Here is a 22,997-nt window from a genome sequence, read left to right on the forward strand (position 1 = left end):
TTTCAGTTTTTTTCCGGCTATGTGCCCCTGGCAAAATAACTTCCTGTTGTCTTCATGTTCTGGTCACGTCAGCAGTGCTGAAATCATATCCAAGTCGGAGGGGTTGGCAGTGCTTACGTTACAGTCAACTCGGCAAATATCCTGCTCCACACGCTTCCTATTGAATGTAGCTTCATCTATTCTACTCCTAGGCAAGGAAATATACAGGACTCTATGTTACTACAAGTGCATGTCTGTAGAGCAGCGTGATGGCTCAGTGATTAGTACTGTTCCCTTGAAGGCCTGAGGTTATTGGCCTGAGGTTAACTATATAAATATATATATGTGTGTGTGTGTGTGTGTGTGTGTGTGTATATATATATATATATATATATATATATATATATATATATATATACAAAAATGTAGCCCTCCCCCGAATACAATAGGAAAGTATAGGACTATGTGTCACTGCAAGTGCATGGCAGCAGTACACCTAGGACAAAGGAGAGTTCATGACTAATTTCCAGATATTGAAGCAGAAGCATAGCAAAACTCAAAATACAGCATTCAACTAATCAGCATCTTCACTGCCATCTCAGACCAACTTTATTTGCAGACAACACTGAATATTTTGTAAAGTTTGAGAACATACTAGACACGGTCCACTTCAACTAAATCTTTTTGCAGCTTTATTCCTGATACCCAAGCCTACTACATGTAAAATGTGGGGGAAATGTACCATAATATTTACAATAAAAGTCTAAATTACTCTTTAAAAAATCAGTCACATATATCACATAGGTAGTATAGATATATACTGCATATCTATTGTGACATTGTGGCAAGGGAAGGGTGTATTTCCCTAGCTAACCCTGGAGAAACCTCCACCTGTGGCCTAATTAATGAGGTAGCAGAAAGAGAAGTGTGTTTAAAACGAAGTCAGACAGAATAGTCAGTGCTCTCCCCAGAAGACAGCAATGTGGCTGTAGGGGGGAGGCAGGGGTCCTGGTGAGGAACACACAGCCCAAGCTGTGAGTGGCCCCAAGAGTGATGTGGACGAGACACACAGCAAGAGTTTGAAAATGCTGTGTAATAGGCTGCAGGAGGCATAAGTTTAACTGGCCGGGAGAAGCCCACCAGTTGATAGTCAAGGCATGCTGTATTGTTTAGTTAGTGACTAGACGGTCTAGGGTTTTGTTTGTTCCTGTCTTATGTTTTTTTTTTTTATCCTGCACCCTCTCTAATAAAGCTGGCAAGGGGCCAGACTTGCATAAAGTACTGTTGTTTGCCTGCTGATTTAAGTGGAAACGTGTACTGTGGTGGTGTCAAGGATGATCCCACAGCTATCCCCAGGGAGAAATCCTTACAATATATATCATATATCACATAGCATAAGTATTGATTTTGTTGATTATTTTATTAAATAAAGAAGCAATTTAAGCCTATGAAGAAGGTAATTCTGCATCAGGGAAGTAGAAAACACAATAGAAAGACAAGTAGATTGCCCTAGATAATAAACCCCGTCTATATATAATAAAACCACAGAAACCAAACTTCATAGTTAATGCTTTAGACAAAAAACTGTCATAGATTAAACACCACCCACCAGGGAACAAGACACAGAGTGTCAAAAGGTAAAAAAAATACTGTTGTGCAAAGCAAGTGTTTACAACAAGAATTTACAACATTCTGCAAATTTCTCCAAGCCAAGGGATGATGAATCCCCCCTTTGTGTTTAGTGAAGCGAGTATGTGCTACCGTATATGTATTTCTCTCTTCACTTTCCATGTTATTCTCGCAGACTTTTAGCAAAGATTTTGTCATCCGTCTTGGCCAGAAAAAGAGTCCACTTCGAAATGTCATACTCCTTACGCTACAGAACAGTCTTGTGTGTCAGCAAAAGTGGTGCATGAAGCATAAGCAAGAAGTATGATGGTTACAGGGGGCAGAGGGAGCACTACGATGCATTAGAATATTAAAAAAAATGTGAGCCAAGAAGATTGCCATGAAAGACATACGTCTGAGCAAGAGTGCTTGGGCAAAGATACAGGGAGGGAAAAGCTTTGTGTTTCCATTTCAAGAGTGCTATTGTTCATTTCAAGCCGCTGTCTGCCAGCTCCTTACAAGCACAGAGATTTTATAATCTTGAAGCTTCCTTGCAAACAAAAATCAGATGTTCAAGTAGGCAGTGATTTTCAAAGAGGTGATATAGATAAGAGTCAACAAGCTATCTGTCCTTGAGTGTCATGATAGAATAAATCAATATGTCTACTGATCTATTCCATGTCATTTCCTGGTATTCATAGTGAAGAAATACTTTCTACCTGCCAGGATAGAATGGACACTGTGTACCAGAACGCTGCTGGACCCGCTATACAGACAGTCTAGATGCGGATGCATTTGCCATTTAACTATTCAGGACTACACTGCTGTGCTTTGTAGAGAAGGTTATCCTGCAGTCTTATGTAAAACCATACAGTAGATAGGGCAGCTTATATAAAAGACTCTTCTACATCTGACTACATTGGCTCTGTCACATGTATATCTCGTTCTTATACTATATATCTAGATATAGAAATGTAGAAGCATAAACAGTTGTTGGCAGTAGAAAACTACCTGGTCCATCTAGTCTGCACTTATATTAAAGGGGTACTCCGGTGCTCAGACATCTTATCCCCTATCCAAAGGATAGGGGATAAGATGCCTGATCGTGGGGGTCCCGCTGCTGGGGACCCCCGTGATCTCGCACACCACACCCCGTTAAAATCAGTCGCCGGAGCATGTTCGCTCCGGGTCTGATTACTGTCGATCACGGGGCTGGGGCATTGTGACGTCACGGCTCCGCCCCCTCAATGCAAGCCTATGGGACGGGGCGTGACATCTGTCACTCCCCGTCCCATAGGCTTGCATTGAGGGGGCGGAGCGTGATGTCACACGGGGTGAAGCCGTGACGTCACAATGCTCTGGCCCCTTGATCGACAGTAATCGGACCCGGAGCAAACACGCTCCGGGGACTGATTTTAATGGGGTGTGGCGTGCGAGATCACGAGGGTCCCCAGCGGCGGGACCCCCGCGATCAGGCATCTTATCCTCTATCCTTTGGATAGGGGATAAGATGTCTAAGCGCCGGAGTACCCCTTTAATTTATTTCTAAATAAGGATCGATGTGTGTTTATCCCGGACAGGTTTCAGTGAATTTACCAACCACATCTGTTGGAAGTTTGTTTAAAACATTTATACATTTACTCTTTCGGTAAATAATATTTTATTATGGCCAAAATTCTGTACTCAACAGTATCTGTTACTGCTAAATAAAATGTTTTATTAAATGAAACTTTTGGTCCCAATTGGAAAACTGGCAATAGGGCTATGAGTTATCAAGTGACATATATAATATTGGTATTTTTTATTTAGCAGATGGACCTTTGGGCTGTATCCGGCACAAGATCCTGGATATGACTTCTACCACCCCCCCCCCCCCCCCCCCTATAGTTACGCCTCTGAGTATTAGTATTACCTGTGAAATGTCATAGTTTAGTAGAAGCTTCAAGGGGTACTCCTGTGGAATTTGTTTCAAATCAACTGGTGCCAGAAAGCTAAACAGATTTGTAAATTACTTCTATTTAAAAATCTTAATCCTTCCAGTACTTATCAGCTGCTGTATACTACAGAGGAAGGCGCTTCCATATTAGGAACTGTCCAGAGGAGTATATGTTTACTATGGGGATTTGCTCCTGCTCTGGACTGTTCCTGACATGGACAGAGGTGTCCGCAGAGAGCATTGTGGTCTGACAAAAAAAGAAATTCATAAATAAAAGAACTTCCTCTGGGTATATAGCAGCTGATAAGTAATGGAAGGATTAAGATTTTTAAATAGAAATAATTTTACAAATCTGTTTAACTTTCTAGCACCAGTTGATTTAAAAAAAAAAAAAAAAAAGCATGCTTTATAAGAGGAGAAAGAATAGTTTTTTTTCTCAGAGAACATATATTAGAATGTTACATAAAAATAGATCCTAGTGGCTAGGGAATGGCTGCAAATTATCCTCAAATCAGACTGTTTTCTGTTGAACCTTGTAGGCCTAATATTGTGTTGGGGCCCCGGCTCTGAACCTCATCTAAAGATCTTCCCTATTTTAAAGCCATGAAATCTGGGTCCAATGACCTGTACACTGCCTTTGTACTGTGTGCAGGTGGTGTATATAGCAATGTTTTTACCTAATATTTGCAGGCTTTCGTTACCCCCAAAAATGCTTTTGATCAAAGCCACTGACGGTCGGATAGGCGTGGCGCGAGGTACGCGATGCCCCGCCGCTGCCAGGCCCACCCCCTGTATGTCAGTGCTGAGACCGCTGTGTGATTGGCACACAGGTCCCAGCGCATGCACCCTTCAGATAATCTAACGTGCGCACTGCTGTTTGTCATCCAGCAAGCGCTCGCTCCCCCAGCAAGCGCTTGCTCCCGCCACCATCTTTCTCCTCAGTGCGCCTGCGCAGTGCTAGTTGGATGACACGCATGCACGGCATGCACATTAGATTAGCTGAAGGGCGCATGCGCTGGGACCTGAAATATTAGGTAAAAACATTGCTATACACACCACCTGCACACAGTACAAAGACTGGGTGCAGGTTATTGCACCCAGATTTAATGACAGTTGCGCTTTAATAATAATAATAATAATAATAAGCAGGGAAGCTAAAGAACAAATAAATTCCTCAGGCTTCCCTATTGTATTGCAGCAGACGTTCAGCAGTGTTTTACTGATACACCTACAGCGCAATATGGTATGAAATACAATATTATATTGACCAGTTTCCCACTGTAATGTTTTTGCCATATCAACTGAGCATAGCACATTTTGTTTTATTCTTATTATTTCTATAACTGTTATCCGGGCATGCTGGAAGTTGTAGTTTAGCAACAGTTGGAGGCACCTTGGTTGGCAAACAGTGCTTCACAAAATGGACTCTTCCAGCTTAGAAGCAGTAAACGAGTCAGAGCTGTCAAGATAGTGATCCTTGGCTCATGCTGCCTTACTAAAATAGAGGGGAAATAATACACTTTTCCAAAAAAAAAATGTTGGAAATGTTTGTATATGTCAGTCTTCTAAAAGTTTATTAACCCCTTAAGGACGCAGGGTTTTTCAGTTTTTGCACTTTCGTTTTTTCCTCCTCACCTTTTAAAAATCATAACCCTTTCAATTTTGCACCTAAAAATCCATATGCTGGCTTATTGTTTGCGCCACCAATTCTACTTTGCAGCAAGATGGGTAAAAAATAATTGTGCGAAATTGAAGAAATTGAATTTTGTTAATTTTTGGGGCTTCCGTTTCTACGCATTACATTTTTCAGTAAAAATGACACCTTATTTTTATTCTGTAGGTCATTTGATTAAAATGATATCCTACTTATATAGGTTTGAATTTGTCGTACTTCTGGAAACAATCATAAATACATGCAGGAAAATTTATATGTTTAAAATTGTCATCTTCTGACCCCCTATAACTTTTTTATTTTTCTGCGTATGGGGTGGTATGAGGATTCATTTTTTGCGCCGTGATCTGAAGTTTATAGCGGTACCATTTTCGTATTGATCGGACTTTTTGATCGCTTCTTATTAATTTTTTCATGATATAAAAAGCGAACAAAAATACGTTATTTTGGGCTTTAGAATTGTTTTGGCGCGTACGCCATTGACCGTGCGGTTTAATTAATTATATATTTTTATAGTTCAGGCATTTACGCACGCGGCGATACCACATATGTTTATATTTATTTTTATTTACATGGTGTTTTTTTATGGGAAAAGGGGGTGATTTGAACTTTTATTAAGGAAAGGGTTAAATCACATTTATTAACTTTTTTTTACACTTTTTTTTTGCAGTGTTATAGCTCCCATAGGGGGCTATAACACTGCACACACTGATTTTATACACTGTTCACTGCAAAGCCATAGCTTTGCATTGATCAGTGTTATCGGTGGTCGATTGCTCAAGCCTGCATCTCAGGCTTGGTGCAATCAATCGCCGAGGGGACACACCAGAGGCAGGTAAGAGGACCTTCGTCCGCGTCCCAGCTGATCGGGACACCACATTTTCACTGCGGTGGTCCCGATCAGCCCCACTGAGCAGCCGGGAAGGTTTCACTTTCGTTTTAGATGTGGCATTCAACTTTGAATGCCGCATTTAAAGGGTTAATAGTGAGCGGCACCACGATTCTCCCCTAATAAAAATTTTAAATGTAAATTTTTCCCATTTTACCCCCAAAAAGCTTAATTTTTTTCAATAAACATATTTGGTATTGCTGCATGCGTAAATGTCCTAACTATCAAAATATAATGTTAATGATCCTGTATGGTGAATAGCGTAAACGTAAAATTTTTTAAAAAGTCCAAAAATGCTGCTTTTTTGTCACATTTTATTAAAAAAAATGATAAAAATTATCTAAAAGGTTTATATATGCAAATGTGGTATCGATAAAAAGTACAGATGACGGCGCAAAAAATGAGCCCTCATATTGTTATGTATTTTAGAAGGCGAGGAGGAAAAAATGAAAACGCAAAAATAAAATTAGCCTGGTCCTTAAGGTTAAATGGGCTTGGTCCTTAAGGGGTTAAGTTCACCTCAAAACTATTTCACACATCCCCGTCAACCTCTCTCTTGCTCCATAATTTCTTCTTATTGTTCCAGCCCCCTACAGTTGGGCAAAAAAGTATTTAGTCAGCCACCAAATGTGCAGGTTTTCCCACTTCAAAAGATGAGAGAGGCCTGTAATTTTCAACATAGGAATACCTCAACTATGAGAGACAGAATGAGAAGAAAAAAATCCATAAAATCACATTGTCTGAATTGAATTGCAAATTATGTTGGAAAATAAGTATTTGGTCACCTACAAACAAGCTAGCACAAGAAAAAAAAGAGCTGGCAACCACAAACAATGCACACCAACACAGATACATGTAATTATAAATGTATCTTTATTAGCAAAACCAAAAAAGGGGGAAGACAGTCACCACTGAAAACACTTAAAGGGGTATTCCAGGCCAAAACTTTTTTTTTTTTATATATATATATCAACTGGCTCCGGAAAGTTAAACATATTTGTAAATTACTTCTATTAAAAAATCGTAATCCTTCCAATAGTTGTTAGCTTCTGAAGTTGAGTTGTTGTTTTCTGTCTAACTGCTTTCTGATGACTCACGTCCCAGGAGCTGTGCAGCTCCTATGGGGATATTTTCCCATCATACACAGCTCCCGGGACGTGACATCATCATTGAGCAGTTAGACAGAAAACTTCAGAAGCTAATAACTATTGGAAGGATTAAGATTTTTTAATAGAAGTAATTTACAAATCTGTTTAACTTTCCGGAGCCAGATGATATATATATATATATATATATATATATATATATATATATATATATATAAAGTTTTTGCCTGGAATACCCCTTTAAAACCACATATAAATACACAGAGGATAGGAACGTAATCCTACTTCCACCCCCTAACTCCCGCTCAATAGCATGTACGGTGAAAACTGTCCCTTATATACATACTAGCGAGTACTGATGGTTTAATTCTAGTACTCGCCGATACCAAGTACGAGCACTTTTATTTTAAAGGGAATCTGACACCAGGGTGACCCGGTTTCTGGCGCTGTTTACTGTGCTGATATGGGGGTTCCTTGTTGTGTACAATGGAGGCGGCTGCTGTAGTATGAGCCAAGTTCTCTCTCTTCTCCATTGGACAGAACAGGAAATTTGCATTAGCGGTGAGACCGATGTACACATGGTGAGCAGCAGTAGAAACCGGGTCACCTATGAATTCAAGTTAGTGCAGGTGACTCTGCTGTAAGATTGCCTTTAACAGTAGGTAGTATCCCCTTGCAAACATTAGCAGCAGCCGCTCTGCTGCCCCTTTCTCCCATCCTCCCGTCCCTATCATGGCGTTCAATGGAGGAGCATGTGACATATAAGTCACTCTGCTTCCTCCGTAGCGTTACGCTGGGTGCAGGGGAGGAGAAGGAGATGCTCCTCCATGGAACACTATGATGCGGACGGGATGATGGGAGAATGGGGCAGCGGAGCGGCAGCAGGTATCGGACATGGTATCGGGGACATTAAACGAGTCCTCGATACCATGCAAATGGATAGTATCGGCCCCGATACCGATACTAGTATCGGTATAGGGACATCCTTAATACATGCTGTCACGAACCGGCAGGACTAGTAGTGGATCCTCTGGACCAGAGAGGCGATGGCGCGGGTTGTACTAGAGGACTGGTTCTAAGTAGTTACTGGTTTTCACCAGAGCCCGCCGCAAGGCGGGATGAACTTGCTGCGGCTGTAACTACCAGGTCGTATCCTCCAGTAGCAACTCGACCTCTCTGGCAGCTAATATGGCGTGGTACACAGGAAGCAGGCAGGAGCGTAGTCGGATGTAGCAAAGGTTCACGGGTGAGTAGACGGTAGCAACGGGTTCGGCAACAGGCAAGGCAATATACACAATAGGGAACGCTTTCTCAAAGGCACTAGGGCACAAAGATCCGACAAGGGCAGGAAGGGGCAGGTTACATTTATATGGAGGTGGCCAGAGGTTAGGGTGCCATTGATTGGTGCGCTGGCCCTTTAAATTTATTGAAGGTGGCGCGCGCCCTAGAGAGCCGGGCCGCATGCGCCGGGAGGCCGAGACAGATGGCGCAGGGAGCGGGGAAGCAGGTGAGTGACACAAGGGAACCCATGCTCCCGGTCAGCGTGTCTAACTGGGAGACGCTGGGATCCTGAGGGGGGAGGCCGAGGGAGGTGCTCCGGTCCGGGAAAGGAGACCGTAGTGCACGCTGTGACAGTACCCCCCCTCCTTAGGTCTCCCCCTCTTCTTGGTGCCCAGAAAAGTGTGGATGAGACTGCAGCCTTCCCAATCAACCACAAAAAATCTTCTCCCCCGAGAGATCCGGGACGCCAAGATCTCCTTGACAGAGAAAATATTGGAGGTATCGGCAACAGGGGTGGGAGAAAAAAGCTTGGGAGAAAAACAGTTAAAGACAGCAGGTTTAAGAAGGGAGCCATGGAAAGAGTTATGGATTCGGAGGGAGGGAGGAAAATGGAGCTGGTAAGAGACCTGATTGATCCGACTCTTTATTTTATAGGGTCCCAAGTAACGAGGGCCCAACTTGTAACTTGGGACCCTTAATCGGATATATTTAGAGGAGAGCCAAACCTTGTCACCTGGGCGAAATTCCGGAGGATGCCTGCGTCTTTTGTCGGCTTGGACCTTCATACGAGCAGAAGCCTTGAGGAGGGCAGTGTGAGTATCATGCCAGATGGTGGAAAAGTCCAGTACAAGATTGTCAACAGCAGGTACAGAAGAGGGAGTGGGAGACTGTGGCAGAGGTGGAAGAGGATGATGGTCAAAAACTACAAAGAAAGGAGACTTGTTAGAAGCAGAGGATTGTTTGTAGTTGTAGGGGAGTAGATCCACCCAATTGTCATGGCGAGAGGATAAAAAGTGGCGCAGATAGTCGTCCAAAATTTGGTTCACCCGTTCCACCTGGCCGTTGGACTGAGGGTGGTATGAAGAAGAAAAATCCAATTTGATCCCGAACTGACCACAAAGAGCCCTCCAGAACTTGGAGACAAATTGTACCCCACGATCCGAGACAATATGTTTGGGGAGGCCATGGAAACGGAAGATGTGTTGGAAGAATTGTTTGGCTAACATGGGTGCAGAGGGTAGGCTGGGTGGAGGTACAAAGTGAGCCATTTTGGAGAAGCGATCTACCACGACCCAGATAACGGACATGCCATGGGAGGAGGGAAGGTCTGTAACAAAGTCCATAGCGATGTGAGACCAGGGACTTACAGGAACAGGTAGAGGCAAGAGAAGCCCCGCTGGTTTCTGTCGAGGCAATTTATCCCGGGCGCAAATCATACAGGCCTGGACGAAGTCCACAACATCCTTCTCCAGAGAAGGCCACCAATACCTTTGGGAGACCAGTTGAAGAGATTTCTGTACCCCTGGATGCCCGGCAAAAAGGGAAACATGACCCCACTTGAGAACTTGCAACCGCTGGCGTGGAGGTACGTAGGATTTGCCAGGAGGAAGAAGGCGTAGGTCCACTGGAGCGACGGCAATTAGGCGTTCTGGTGGGATGATATGTTGAGGAGTTAGCTCATCGCCCACCACATCTGAAGAGCGAGACAGAGCGTCTGCCCTAATGTTCTTACAAGCCGGACGGAAATGGATTTCAAAATTAAAGCGGGCGAAGAACAGAGACCAACGAGCCTGACGGGGATTTAGTCTCTGGGCAGACTGGAGATAAGCCAAGTTATTGTGGTCCGTGAAGATGTTCACAGGATGTGTGGCGCCCTCGATTAAATGCCTCCATTCCTCCAGTGCCAACTTAATGGCAAACAGTTCTCTGTCTCCAATGGAATAGTTTCTCTCTGCGGGGGGAGAATGTTTTAGAAAAGAAGCCACAAGTGACAGTCTTGTCCCCGGAAGACTTCTGGGTGAGGACAGCTCCGGCCCCCACCGAGGAGGCATCCACTTCGAGAGAGAAGGGCTTGGTGGCATCTGGTCTAGAGAGAACAGGTGCTGAGGCAAAGTCGGCTTTCAGTGACTGGAAGGCTTCTTCGGCTTGGGAAGGCCAAGATTTGGGGTTAGCTCCTTTTCTTGTTAAAGCCACGATAGGAGCTACCAGAGTGGAATACTGAGGCAGCAAAGGTTCACGGCGAGTAGACGGTAGCAACGGGTTCGGCAACAGGCAAGGCAATATACACAATAGGGAACGCTTTCTCAAAGGCACTAGGGCACAAAGATCCGGCAAGGGCAGGAAGGGGCAGGTTAGATTTATATGGAGGTGGCCAGAGGTCAGGGACCAGCGTGCCAGGAGACTGAGACAGACGGCGCAGGGATCGAGGAAGCAGGTGAGTGAGATAGAGACGCGGCACGTGAACGGGGACCAGCCGTCACGGCAGCCGTGTCCCCGACACAAAGGAACCTGTGCTCCCGGTCAGCGTGCCTGACTGGGAGACGCCGGGATCCCGAGGGGGGAGGCCGAGGGAGCAGGCGCTCCGGTCCGGGGAAGGAGACCGGAGCGCGCTCTGTGACACATACATATGAAAAACACAGAGTCCTCTAATAATAGCATAAACATAAATGACCAATAGTAGCTATCAAAACTATTATATGGTGTATCGTGCAGTAACAATAAGATATATATAAATATAACACCAAATTAAACAATAAATATGTGCACTGGGTCCAAATATGACCACATAAAAGAATAAGAATATAATAATAAATACATGTGCTCAATACAGCAATTTACGATTGTCCCAAAAATAGACAGCAAAATATATACTCAAGGTCTCCGGCATGTAGAGTGTATATGGAAATACAAAATGTGGGACAGTTTTCACCAAAGATAGGGGGACAGTTTTCCCCAGGCGTTCCGCCACCCGCTACAGCGGCTTCCTCAGCCAAACAAGATTTTTGGATCTCACAGACCTGTAACTTCTTTAAGAGTCTCCTCTGTTCTCCAATCGTTACCTGTATTAATGGCACCTGTTTGAACTTGTTATCAGTATAAAATACACCTGTCCACAACCTCAAACAGTCACACTCCAAACTCCACTATGGCCAAGACTAGAGATGAGCGAATCGAAGCAGATGATGTTGAATTAGTTCCGAATTTCATGAAAAATTTGATTCTGAACGAATCCAAATTTTCTCGTGCTTCATTGCAATGAATCGCTTCATTCACTACATTTTGTGCAGGCCGGGGGGCTAAAATGGTGGCTACACATGTGAGGACATGGGGCAAGAAAGTCTGGGAAGGCGGGTAGGCGGGATCACTATGAATCAAATGGTGGCATGCAGCCTATCAGCAGCCAGCCAGCCATGTCATGCCACAGCCCGGCATGTCGGCAGCCAATGCCGAAGACTGGCATTTCCCATTTTTCTGAAAGAGCAGAGACTGTGTATGCGCACTAATCGCTGTTACTAACAATACAGATCTTTATACCGGCAAATCCATTCACTTTAAGCCTGCATTCGTTCTGGCTAGAGAGCAGACACTGTGTGGTCACTAATCAGCATTACTGACATTACAGATCAGCACAGGGGAAATCCATTGACCTCAAGCCTGCATCACTACAGGCAGGCAGGGAGAGTTCAGAAGTCGTTTCATAATCTTCCAATTGAGATCATCACAGGAAGCACTTTCAATTCAAAGACTACAAGCAACCATTGTGATGCCATATGGTCTCCCGACCCTGCTGCCACATCCAGACTCTGTCATTGTGCCGCTCTGTGACAGTGATTCTAATAATAATGCCTGCAATCTGCATGTCATATTGAATAACAGTATTATTTAACTACCCCAGCACACTCCCTATGAGTGTTACAGCAAAGCGTTCTACACCCCCTATTGAGGTTCTCTAGGTAGCCCGGAATTAGCTGTTTTTAATAGCGATTCACCACAAATATATTTGGATCAAACTTATTTTTTTCAGAAAATTCGGCAAATTAGCCAATTCAAATTTTTTGAAAAATTCGCCCATCTCTAGCCAAGACCAAAGAGCTGTTGAAGGACACCAGAAACAAGAAACGCTGCCAGGGACTCAAATCATGCAGTGCAAGATGTGTCCCCCTGCTTAAGCCAGTACATGTCCGGGCCCATCTGAAGTTTGCTAGAGAGCATTTGGATGATTCAGAAGAGTATTGGTAGAATGTCATATGGTCAGATGAAACCAAAGTAGAACTTTTTGGTAAAAACTCAACTCGTTGTGTTTGGAGAAGAAAGAACGCTGAGTTGCATCCAAAGAACACCATGCCTACTGATAAGCATGGGGGTGGTTTTTCTGCTTAGGGACCAAGGTGACTGATCCTTGTAAAGGAAATAATGAATGGGGCCATGTATCGCGAGATATTTGAGTGAAAACCTCCTTCCATCAGCAGGGGCATTAAAGATTAAATGTGGCTGGGTCTTTCAGCATGACAATGATCCCAAACACACCGCCCGGGCAACAAAGGAAGCAGTTCAAGGTCCTGGAGTGGCCTAGCCAGTCTCCAGATCTCAACCCCATAGAAAACCTTTGGAGGGAGTTGAAAGTCTGTGTTGCCAAGCGACAGCCCCAAAACATCACTGCTCTAGAGGAGATCCATGGAATGGGCTATTATACCAGCAACAGTGTGTGAAAACCTTGTGAAGACTTACAGAAAATGTTTGACCTACCCAACAAGGGTATATAACAAAGTATGAGATGAACTTTTGTTATTGACCAAATACTTATTTTCCACCATAATTTGCAAATAAATTCTTTAAAAATCAGACAATGGGATTTTATGGATTTTTTTCTCATTCTGCCTCTCATAGTTGAGGTATACCTATGATGAAAATTACAGGCCTCTCTCGTCTTTTTAAGTGGGGGAACTTGCACAATTGGTGGCTGACTAAATACTTTTTTGCCCCACTGTAAGTGCATAACTTTTTTTTAACAAGCAAATACACAAAGGCGCATGCCGCACGCTTTGCTCTCTAGCATCAAACAAGGTGACTATTACCACATTGACATTCAAAAGGCGAACACAGCTGGGATGTACTTTTTATACTTTTTGAAGTTGTGCGTCATTTTACAGCAGAGCGGAACAAACGTGTATTTTTAGATATTACACTAGAAAGTGCAGTGCTTATAAAGGTGACAAACATTTCATGAAAAGGACATACATAAAGTAAACAGTTATAGAAATAAATAGGAATAACATACCTAAATAATTAACAGACCTCTTATTAGTAGAGATGTCGCGAATTGTTCGCCGGCGAACTTAGCATGTTCGCGTTCGCATCGCCGGGCGAACATATGTGAAGTTCGATTTGCCCCCTATACTTTAAAATTGCAGTAAACTTTGACCCTGTGAGTCAGAGTCAGCAGACAAATTACAGCCAATCAGCAGCAGTCCCTCCCTTCCAGACCCTCCTACCTCCTGCACGGACGCCATTTTACCTTCATTCGGCATGCTGCAGGCTTAGGAAGTGGAGGGACAGAGAAGCTGCTCCTGCTGTATAGGGAAAGCGATAGCTAGGTTTCTGCTAGGTGGTGTATTCAGGGTCCACTTTACTCCTAAAGCACTAATCTAACATCTGCTTTAAGGACAGCACCCAAAAAAGCCCTTTTTAGGGCTTAAATATCAGTCTGTGTGTCTTGCAACAGCTGGAGTCACCCTGGTTGGGAGGGAACTGCTGGTTGAAAGGGGTACTCCAGTGTAAAACGTAAGTTCCTTCAAGCAACTAACTACAGTATTAAAAGGGCTATAAGTTCAGTCCGTGTATCTTGCAACTGCTGGAGGCACCCTGGTTGGGAGGGGACCGCTGGTTAAAAGGGGTACTCCAGTGTAACACTTAAGTTCCTTCAAGCAACTAACTACAGTATTAAAAGGGCTCTAAGTCCAGTCTGTGTATCTTGCAACTGCTGGAGGCACCCTGGTTGGGAGGGGACCGCTGGTTAAAAGGGGTATTCCAGTGTAAAACTTAATTTCCTTCAAGCAACTAACTACAGTTGCAACTGCTGGAGGCACCCTAGTTGGGGACCTCTGCTTAAAAGGGGAACTCCGCTGGCAACCTTTTTTGCTCATTGTCACACTAGTGCAAATCACATTTGGTGTGACAGTTGTTCAAATGAAAAAATATATATATCTTTTTTGGCTGTGAAATAAAACCAGTGCTGCCTAAAGGGGGGGGGGGGGGGCTCTAACTATGTGCTGCCTAATATAGGGGAATCTATGTGTTGCCTAAAGGGGGATCTAAATATGTGCTGCCTAAAAGGGGCTCTATGTGCTGCCTAAAGGGAGGCTCTAACTATGTGCTGCCTAATATGGGGGAATCTATGTGCTACCTAAAGGGGGGCTCTATGTGCTGCCTAACTATGTGCTGCCTAACATGGGAGAATCTATGTGCTGCCTAAAGGGGGATCTAACTATGTGATGCCTAAAGGGGGACTCTATGTGCTGCCTAAAGGGGGCTAAAGCACGTTATTCCAAAGACTTTAGGAATAATAGGTGATTTATGCCCTTCATGGATTAAAACCAGACTCTGCATTAACTATGTAATTTTCCATGGGAGTTTTGCCATGGATCCCCCTCCAGAACCACAGTCCAGGTATTAGTCCCCTTGAAACAACTTTTAAATCACTATTGTGGCCAGAAAGAGTCCCTGTGGGTTTTAAAATTTGCCTGCCCATTGAAGTCAATGGCAATTCGCCCGGTTCGCCGGTTCGCGAACATTTGCGGAAGTTCGCGTTCGCCGTTTGCAAACCGAAAATGTTATGTTCGCAACATCACTACTTATTAGGTCAGGAAAAGATCCTAATGGTATCTCCAATTTCCAACTAATGTGTGTCTTTTGATTTGAGATTCTTAAAGGGGTTTTCCAGCTGATAAAATGTAGGATAGGGGATAAATGTCTGGTCTTTGGGTATGTGACCACAGGGCCTATTTCCAGTGGTGTTGCTATGGTGGGAGGAATAATCCCACGATGGTGTCACCCCAGCAATGCTAAAATGGTGGCGCTGTAAGCACTTCATGCTCGCAGCGTGTGAACTGCAGGGATGCGATCTCCGGCAGGCCAGCGCAATGATGTGACATCATCACGCCTGCCTGAGATCCCGGCCACGCTGCTCACACACTGCAAAGATGAAAAGAGGGAGAGAGCTGCTCTTGGGAACGTAGATTAGGTGAGTATAATTGTTGTTTTTTACTATGTTTGTGGCACTAGGGGAATTTTATGCGAGGGGCGCAGGGGTATTATAAGTGAGGGACACAGGGGTATTATATGTGAGGGGCACTGGGGCATTATATGTGAGGGGTACTGGGGCATTATATGTAAGAAGCACAGACAGGGCCGTTTGAAGGAACCAGTAAGTGCATACACTTCAGTAATACAGGTAAAGAGAACAGAACATGTTATAGCTCTCTGTACTGTAGGGGGCACTACCAGACACCAGTCAGTACATACACTTCAGTAATACAGGTAAAGAGAACAGAACAAGGGGGGGGGGGTAGTAACCTGCAGATTAACCCCCCTCCCTTGTAGGAAGGTAGTACCCCCAGATTATCCCCCTCCCTTGAAGAAGGTAGTACCCCCAAATTACCCCCCCTCCCTTGTAGGAAGGTAGTACCCCAAGATTAACCCCCTCCCTTGTAGGAAGGCATTACCCCCCAGATTAATCCCCCCTCCCTTGTAGGAAGGTAGTACCCCCCAGATTAACCCCCCTCCCTTGTAGTAAAGTAGTACCCCCCAGATTACCCCCCTCCCTTGTGGGAAGGTTGTACCCACCAGATTACCCCCCCCCCCTTGTAGGAAGGCAGTACCCCCCAGATTAACCCCCCCTTGTAAGAAGGTAGTACCCCCCAGATTAACCCCCCATCCCTTGTGGGAAGGTAGTACCCCCCCAGATTAACCCCCCCTTGTTGGAAGGTAGTACCCCCCAAGATTAACCCCCCTTGTAGGAAGGTAGTACCCCCCAATATTAACCCTCCCCCTTGTAGGAAGGTAGTACCCCGCAGATTAACCCCCCCTCCCTTGTAGGAAGGTAGTAACCCGCAGATTAATCCCCCCCATCCCTTGTAGAAAGGTAGTACCCCCAAATTTTAACCCCCCCTCCCTTGTAGGAAGGCAGTACCCCCCAGATTACCCCCCCCTTGTAGGAAGGTAGTACCCCCAGATAACCCCCCCCCTCCCTTGTAGGAAGGTAGTACCCCCCAGATTAACCCCCCTCCCTTGGTGGAAGTTAGGACCCCGTAGATTAACCCCCTCCCTTGTAGGAAGGTAGTACCTCCCAGATTAACCCCCTCTCCCGTAGGAAGATAGTACGTCGGTACCCCAGATTAACCCCCTCCCCTCCTCCCCCCAGACCCAGTAGGCACGTAGTTTAGAACATTAAATAACATTGCATTTACTCACTGTCACTATCGCAGCACTAAATGCCGCGCGCGATAATCCTGTGATGAGGCTGTGAGTTTGCGCACCATCACGTGACACGTCACGCTCTAGGGCCGGCGTAAGGACGCCGGCCCTTGAATTATGGGACTCAGCGCGGTGACGTCATGACGGTGACGCGCAAAATTACGCATCCTGGACTGACTGAGTGAAGGTGAGCCGGAGCGGGGCACAAAAAGGAGCCAGAGGCAGGAACTTCAGTCTCTGCTTCCCGCTCCAGGCAGGGTCTCGCACTGCTGGCCCGTCAGGCCGACAGGGTGAGCTGCCTGCAGAACAGTATAGCGCAGGAGGACAGGCAGAGACCGGCTCTGCTCAGGGGCCCCGGGCCAGCTCGGGGCCCCAAGCAATTGCTTGGTTTGCCTGTCCTCTTGCGATGGGCCTGAGCACAGGGACATTATATGTGAGGGACACAGGGGCATTATAATTGAGGAGCACTAGGGAATTATATGTGAGGGGCAATGGGGCATTATATGTGAGGGACACTGGGGCTTCATATGTGAAGGGGCACTGGGGAATTACATGTGAGGGGGCACAGGGGTATTTTATGCGAGGGGCACATGACAAGGGACATTATATGTAAGGAGCACTGGGGGATTATATGTGAGGGGCACTGGCGCATTATATGTGAGGGGTAACAAGGCATTATTTGAAGGGAACATGACAGGGAACATTATATGTGCGAGCACATGATGGGGGGCATTATATGTGAGGGACACATGACAGTGCATTATATGTGAGGGGCACATGAAGGGGCATTATATGCGAGGGGCACATGAAGGGGCATTATATGCGAGGGGCACATGACGGGGGACATTATATGTGAGGGCACAAGGCAGGGGACATTATATGTGAGGGGCACAGAACGGTCTACTATTATGTGGTGGGAACAGGACAGGGCATAATTGTTGTAAGTGTGAGCACAGGACAGGGGGCATTATTATTATGTGGGGGCACATGACAAGGGGCATTATTATATGAGGAGCATAGGATAGGGGGCCTTATTATATTTTATATGTGGGGCACAGGAAGGGACATTATTACTATGAGGGGCATAGAGTGTTTTGCATTCCAGAGGTAGGGTGTATTTTAAAATTAATTTTTGAGGTGTTAACAGGGCAGGACATAATTATTATAAGTGTGAGCACAGGACAGGGGGCAAATTAATTTCTGGGGTGGTATGTTTTTTATGAGCCACAATATGTTGCAGTATTGTATTCAGAGGGTTCACTGTATGGCAAGATTATATTTAGGAATCAGCAAATCAAATCTAATGAATCGTTACAAATTTCAGGAAAAATTTTATTTGCAAGGAATGCAAATATCGCCGCTATTCTATCATGTGAAATGCTTCATTAAACTCTAATTAGTGCAGTCCAGGCTCCAGGACATCTAAAATGGCGGATTTACATGTGAAGACATGCAGGATGCAGCCTATCACCAGCCAGTCACCCCTGTGATGTCACAAACCTATATAATCGGCAGACATATTGCAGTCAGTCACTTCAGCCTTTCAATGCAGAGAGATAGAGAGTGGCAGACAGTGCTGTGTGCTGCACAGAAAAGATTTTTCCAGCAGCAATTCACCTCCTAGTCATTCTGTTGCACAGAGAGAGGGACAGAGAGCAAAGTGTATTTCGCAGAAAAGCATTCTGCAGCGATTTACCTCCCAGTCACTGTCTACAGTGTTCTATTATAGAGAGCAGTGTGTTGAATAGAAGAACAGCAGCGATTCAGCTCAAGAACAAATCCTGCCTAGAAGCACTGATAGGGAATGGAGTGAGATTTAGAGAGAAAGTGCAATTTTGGGTGTAGTACACATCGCCTGTGTGCTGCAGCACTGGTGTCTACTGTTGGTGTTGTGCACAAATACTTTTTTAAGTGTACTGTAGCACACATTTTTCTCCCCTCATAAATGCATACCTCATATGTACATTGAGGTGGTGTACTATTTTGTTCCTGTCAAAGTCTCAAGGGCCTAGATATTGTGAAAGGCCAGGCAAAAGTACTCACTGGCTGGTGTACACAAATACTTTTTAAGCAAACTGTAGTGCATTTTTCTTCCCTCATAAGTGCAAAGCACATACGTAAATCTAAGTGGTGTACTATTTTTTTCCTGTTAAAGTCTCAAGGGCCTAGATACTGTGAAAGGCCAGGCAAAAGTACTCACCGGCTAGTGTTGTACACAAATATTAAGAGTACTGTAGCGCTGTCAGGGACTGACCAGTGGACAGGGAGAGTGAGCCCTAAACTGACCCTAAAACTGCTCTCCCTGCATACTTGTCCCTTCTTGAACTAAAGTGCATGGGCCTAATAAAAACACATACTAATAAATAGTCAGTCACAAACCAGAAACATAATATAAAGTTCAGAGGACACAGATCAGAGAGTTAGTACAGAGGACATGAACAGAGGGCTCAGTGGTCATGAACAGAGTACACTATAGATAAGCGGTCATGAACAGAACTCCAAAGATCTGAATAAAGAGCTAATAAACAGATAGAGTTCAAAACACCAGACAGAAAAACGGATAAGTCTGAACATACTCCAGAACAAAACAGGAATAAGCTTAATCCCCTGGAAAAACCTCCAGTAGACACAGTAATACCAATACCCTTGTCTCCACAGACAGGTAAACGACTTCAATCACTAATCAGGAATAATCGCAATCCCTCCGAACACCTCCAGTAGACAAGGAGTCCCCATGGACAGGTAACAGGAATGCCAAGTTACAACTCAGAAAAACGGATACAACAGGATATAATTATAGGACACTTTTCACACTGAACACAAGACAGGATAAATTGAAATCCCTCAAAACACCTCCAGTAGACAAGGAGTCCCCATGGAGCGATAACAGGGATGCAACATAGGACACTGTTCACACTGGACACACAATCTGGACACTCCATTCCACTAACAAAGAAGCCATTAATAATCCATTAGCTGTGTGTGAACACAGACGAAGACAGACATGACAAGTGCATTTTCTTCCCTCATAAGTGCATACTACATACGTACATCTAAGTGTTGTACTATTTTGTAACTGTTAAAGTCTCAAGGGCCTAGATACTGTGAAAGGACAGTCAAAAGTAAACAACTGCTGCTGTTCTAGACAAATACTGTTCTGCGTAGTAGAACTCATTCTACTGCTCTCATAAGTGCAGTACATCTAAGTGTTGCACCATTTTGTTCCTGATAAAGTCTTAAGGGCCTAGTTACTGTAAATGGCCAGCCAAAAGTACACACCTGCTGTTGTGTTAGACAAATACTGCTTTAAGCGTAGTGAAGCGTATGGAACTCCCCTCATTTATGAACGTATGTAAGGCAGAGAAGTGCCAGGATGTGCACAGAGGAGTGGCAGAGGCCTAAATTCACCAATCGCTGGCAGAGGTCACAGCAGACTAGGGGCGAGTTGCAGCAGTAGTCATAGCGAGAGGCCTGATCTCCCAGTATCAGCTAGTGGTCGTTTCTCGACCAGCAACCCATCTGCCGTCATCGATTGGTTAACACGGTCATCCACTTCATCACAAGTGACCTCTTATACCCCCAGTCAACAGTCGGTGGGTTTCTCAGACACAAACCTCAGTTGGCATGGCCCGGGAGCAGTCCCTGTTCTCCCATTGCCTCTGTCCTATGCTGTTCCCTCCCCTACAGAAGTGTCTTATGCTGTGAGTTCAGCTCCACTATTCAGTGAGAATGATCTAATAGAGAACAGTGAGCAGCTACTGCCCAGGCAAGAAGTGGAGTAGACATCCGATGCTTTCTCAACTAGGCGGGCAAGTAGTGATAAGGAGAGTGACATGGGAGGTGGTGTTTCAAGCGTTCAGGGTAATGAAGCATACACTGTTGAGGAACCTGAGGAGGACATTAGTGAAGTGCAGACACTTCATGATGATGAAGACGATCGCAATTGGGAGCCAGGTGCAGACGGGGTTCATCATCATCAGGAGAAGAGGGTTGCAAGTTGAACGTGAAGCAACAGCTAAGCCAGAAAGGTGGTAGCATGGTTGGCAGTTAGCATGGTGAAACTCTTGGAGCCAAACGTGCCCGGGGAAGACCACTTGCTTTGCGGTGGCCTACCTTACCGGGAGGTAGTGGAACAGGGGTTCCTGGAGGAAGTAGCAATCAATTAGTGCGGACTGTTGGTGGAAAAATCAGCTACTCGGCGGTGTGGCAGTTTTTCATCAAGCTTCCGGAGGAGGTTTACATAGCCACATGCAAGATGAGTCAGCAGAAGGTGAAGCTTGGCCAGGGTCCCAATATTGGCACCACGGCCCTGCGTCAACATATGCTGCACCACCATATAGCGGTGTGGGAGAACTGTGGCTCTGATGTGGTGGTCCAGCCTGCTGCATCACCCAGTGGCACGCCAGCCTGTTTCAGCCAGCCAAGGCACCACCACCTCAGTAAAATGGAGCTATGTATCATACCCTCCTTCTGTCGCTCCAGATGCTCCCCCTCCTCCTACTTTGAGTCTACTTTGAGTCATTCCGCCAGCAATCCATTGGCAAAGCCTTGTCCAAGAGACAACAGTATGCGCCCACTCATCCAATGGCGCAGAAGCTGAATGAGTTCCTGTCCAAGTTGCTGGTGCTGCAGTCCCTCCCTTTTCAAGTTGTGGACTCTGCACCTTTCAGAGAAATGATGGCTTTGCTGAGCCAAGGTGGAGAGTGCTAAGCCATAATTTCTTTGCAAAGAAGGCAGTACCAGCCCTGCACAATTTTGTGGAAGAGAAGGTGGTTCAGTCCTTGAGCCTGTCGGTGTGTACCAAAGTGCATGGCAGCGCCGAGGTATGGAGCTGTAACTATGGTCAAGGACAATACGTGTCCTTTATGGACCACTGGGTAAATGTGGTGCCTGCACAGCCACAACAGCTACTTGGACAGGTCACACCATTTCCTCCTCCACACTCTCAGGCCGTTGGTCCTGTGACAGTGTGCGACTCCGCCTCCTCATCCACCACCGTGTCCTCAGCCTCCACTGCATGGAGAAGTCTCAGTGCCCCTTCAGCATACCATGTTTGCAGGGCACGGCTGTGTCACGCTGTTCTTCACATGGTTTGCCTTGGCCAACGGAGTCACACAGGGGAGGAACTGCTAAAGGTCATTCATAAAGAAATTGGAGCATGGCTTACTCCACAAAAACTGGAAATAGGAACCATGGTGACTGATAACGGGAAGAACATCTTGTCTGCGCTGAGACAAGGGAGCCTGAGACATGCGCCCTGCATGGCACACGTGTCCAATCTGGTTGTCAAGCGGTTCCTGAAGTGTTCCCCCCATTTGCAAGATATGCTAACAATGGGAAGGAAACTTTGCATGCACTTCAGCCACTCGTACACTGCAAAGCATACCCTCCTTGGGCTGCAGCATCAGAATGGTATCCCTCAACATAGTCTGATTTGCGACGTTGCCACACATTGGAATTTCACCCTCCACATGTTGGACCGAATATATGAACAGAGAAAAACCATCACCGATTTCATGCTGATCCAAGCGGATAGGGGGACTCCCCTGTGTAACTTCAATGTCAACCAGTGGCAGCTCATACGTGACACCTGACGTTTGCTCAATCCCTTTGAGGAAGCCACATTATTAGCCAGTCTCCAGGATTATGGGATGAACGACGTCATTCCACTGCTTAATTTCCTAAAACACTTGATGAAAACGATGGCTGATGAGTGCACTGGAGACGTGGTGCCTACATTTCACGGCCACAGAAGCCCTGTGGGGGTTGAACTGGGGGAGGGGCACAGTGAAGCACAGTTTAGGTTTCACGAAATGGGCGTTTTTTCAAGTCATCTGACAGAAGAGGAGGAGGAGCAGGAGCAGCCAGAGGAGCTAGAGGGTTATGAGGAAGGCAAGACAGAGGGCCCAGACACACCATGGCAGTATGCAGTGAAGATGGAAGCAGGGAGCTCCTCAGAGTCACTTGCACAAATGGCACGATGCATGCTTAGGTGCTTGCTTAGCTACCGCCAAATTGTCACCATTCGGCAGAAGGATGACTTTTCACACTCAA

The sequence above is a fragment of the Hyla sarda genome, chromosome 4 (assembly GCF_029499605.1).
Source record: "Hyla sarda isolate aHylSar1 chromosome 4, aHylSar1.hap1, whole genome shotgun sequence".
NCBI classification, from domain to species: domain Eukaryota; kingdom Metazoa; phylum Chordata; class Amphibia; order Anura; family Hylidae; genus Hyla; species Hyla sarda.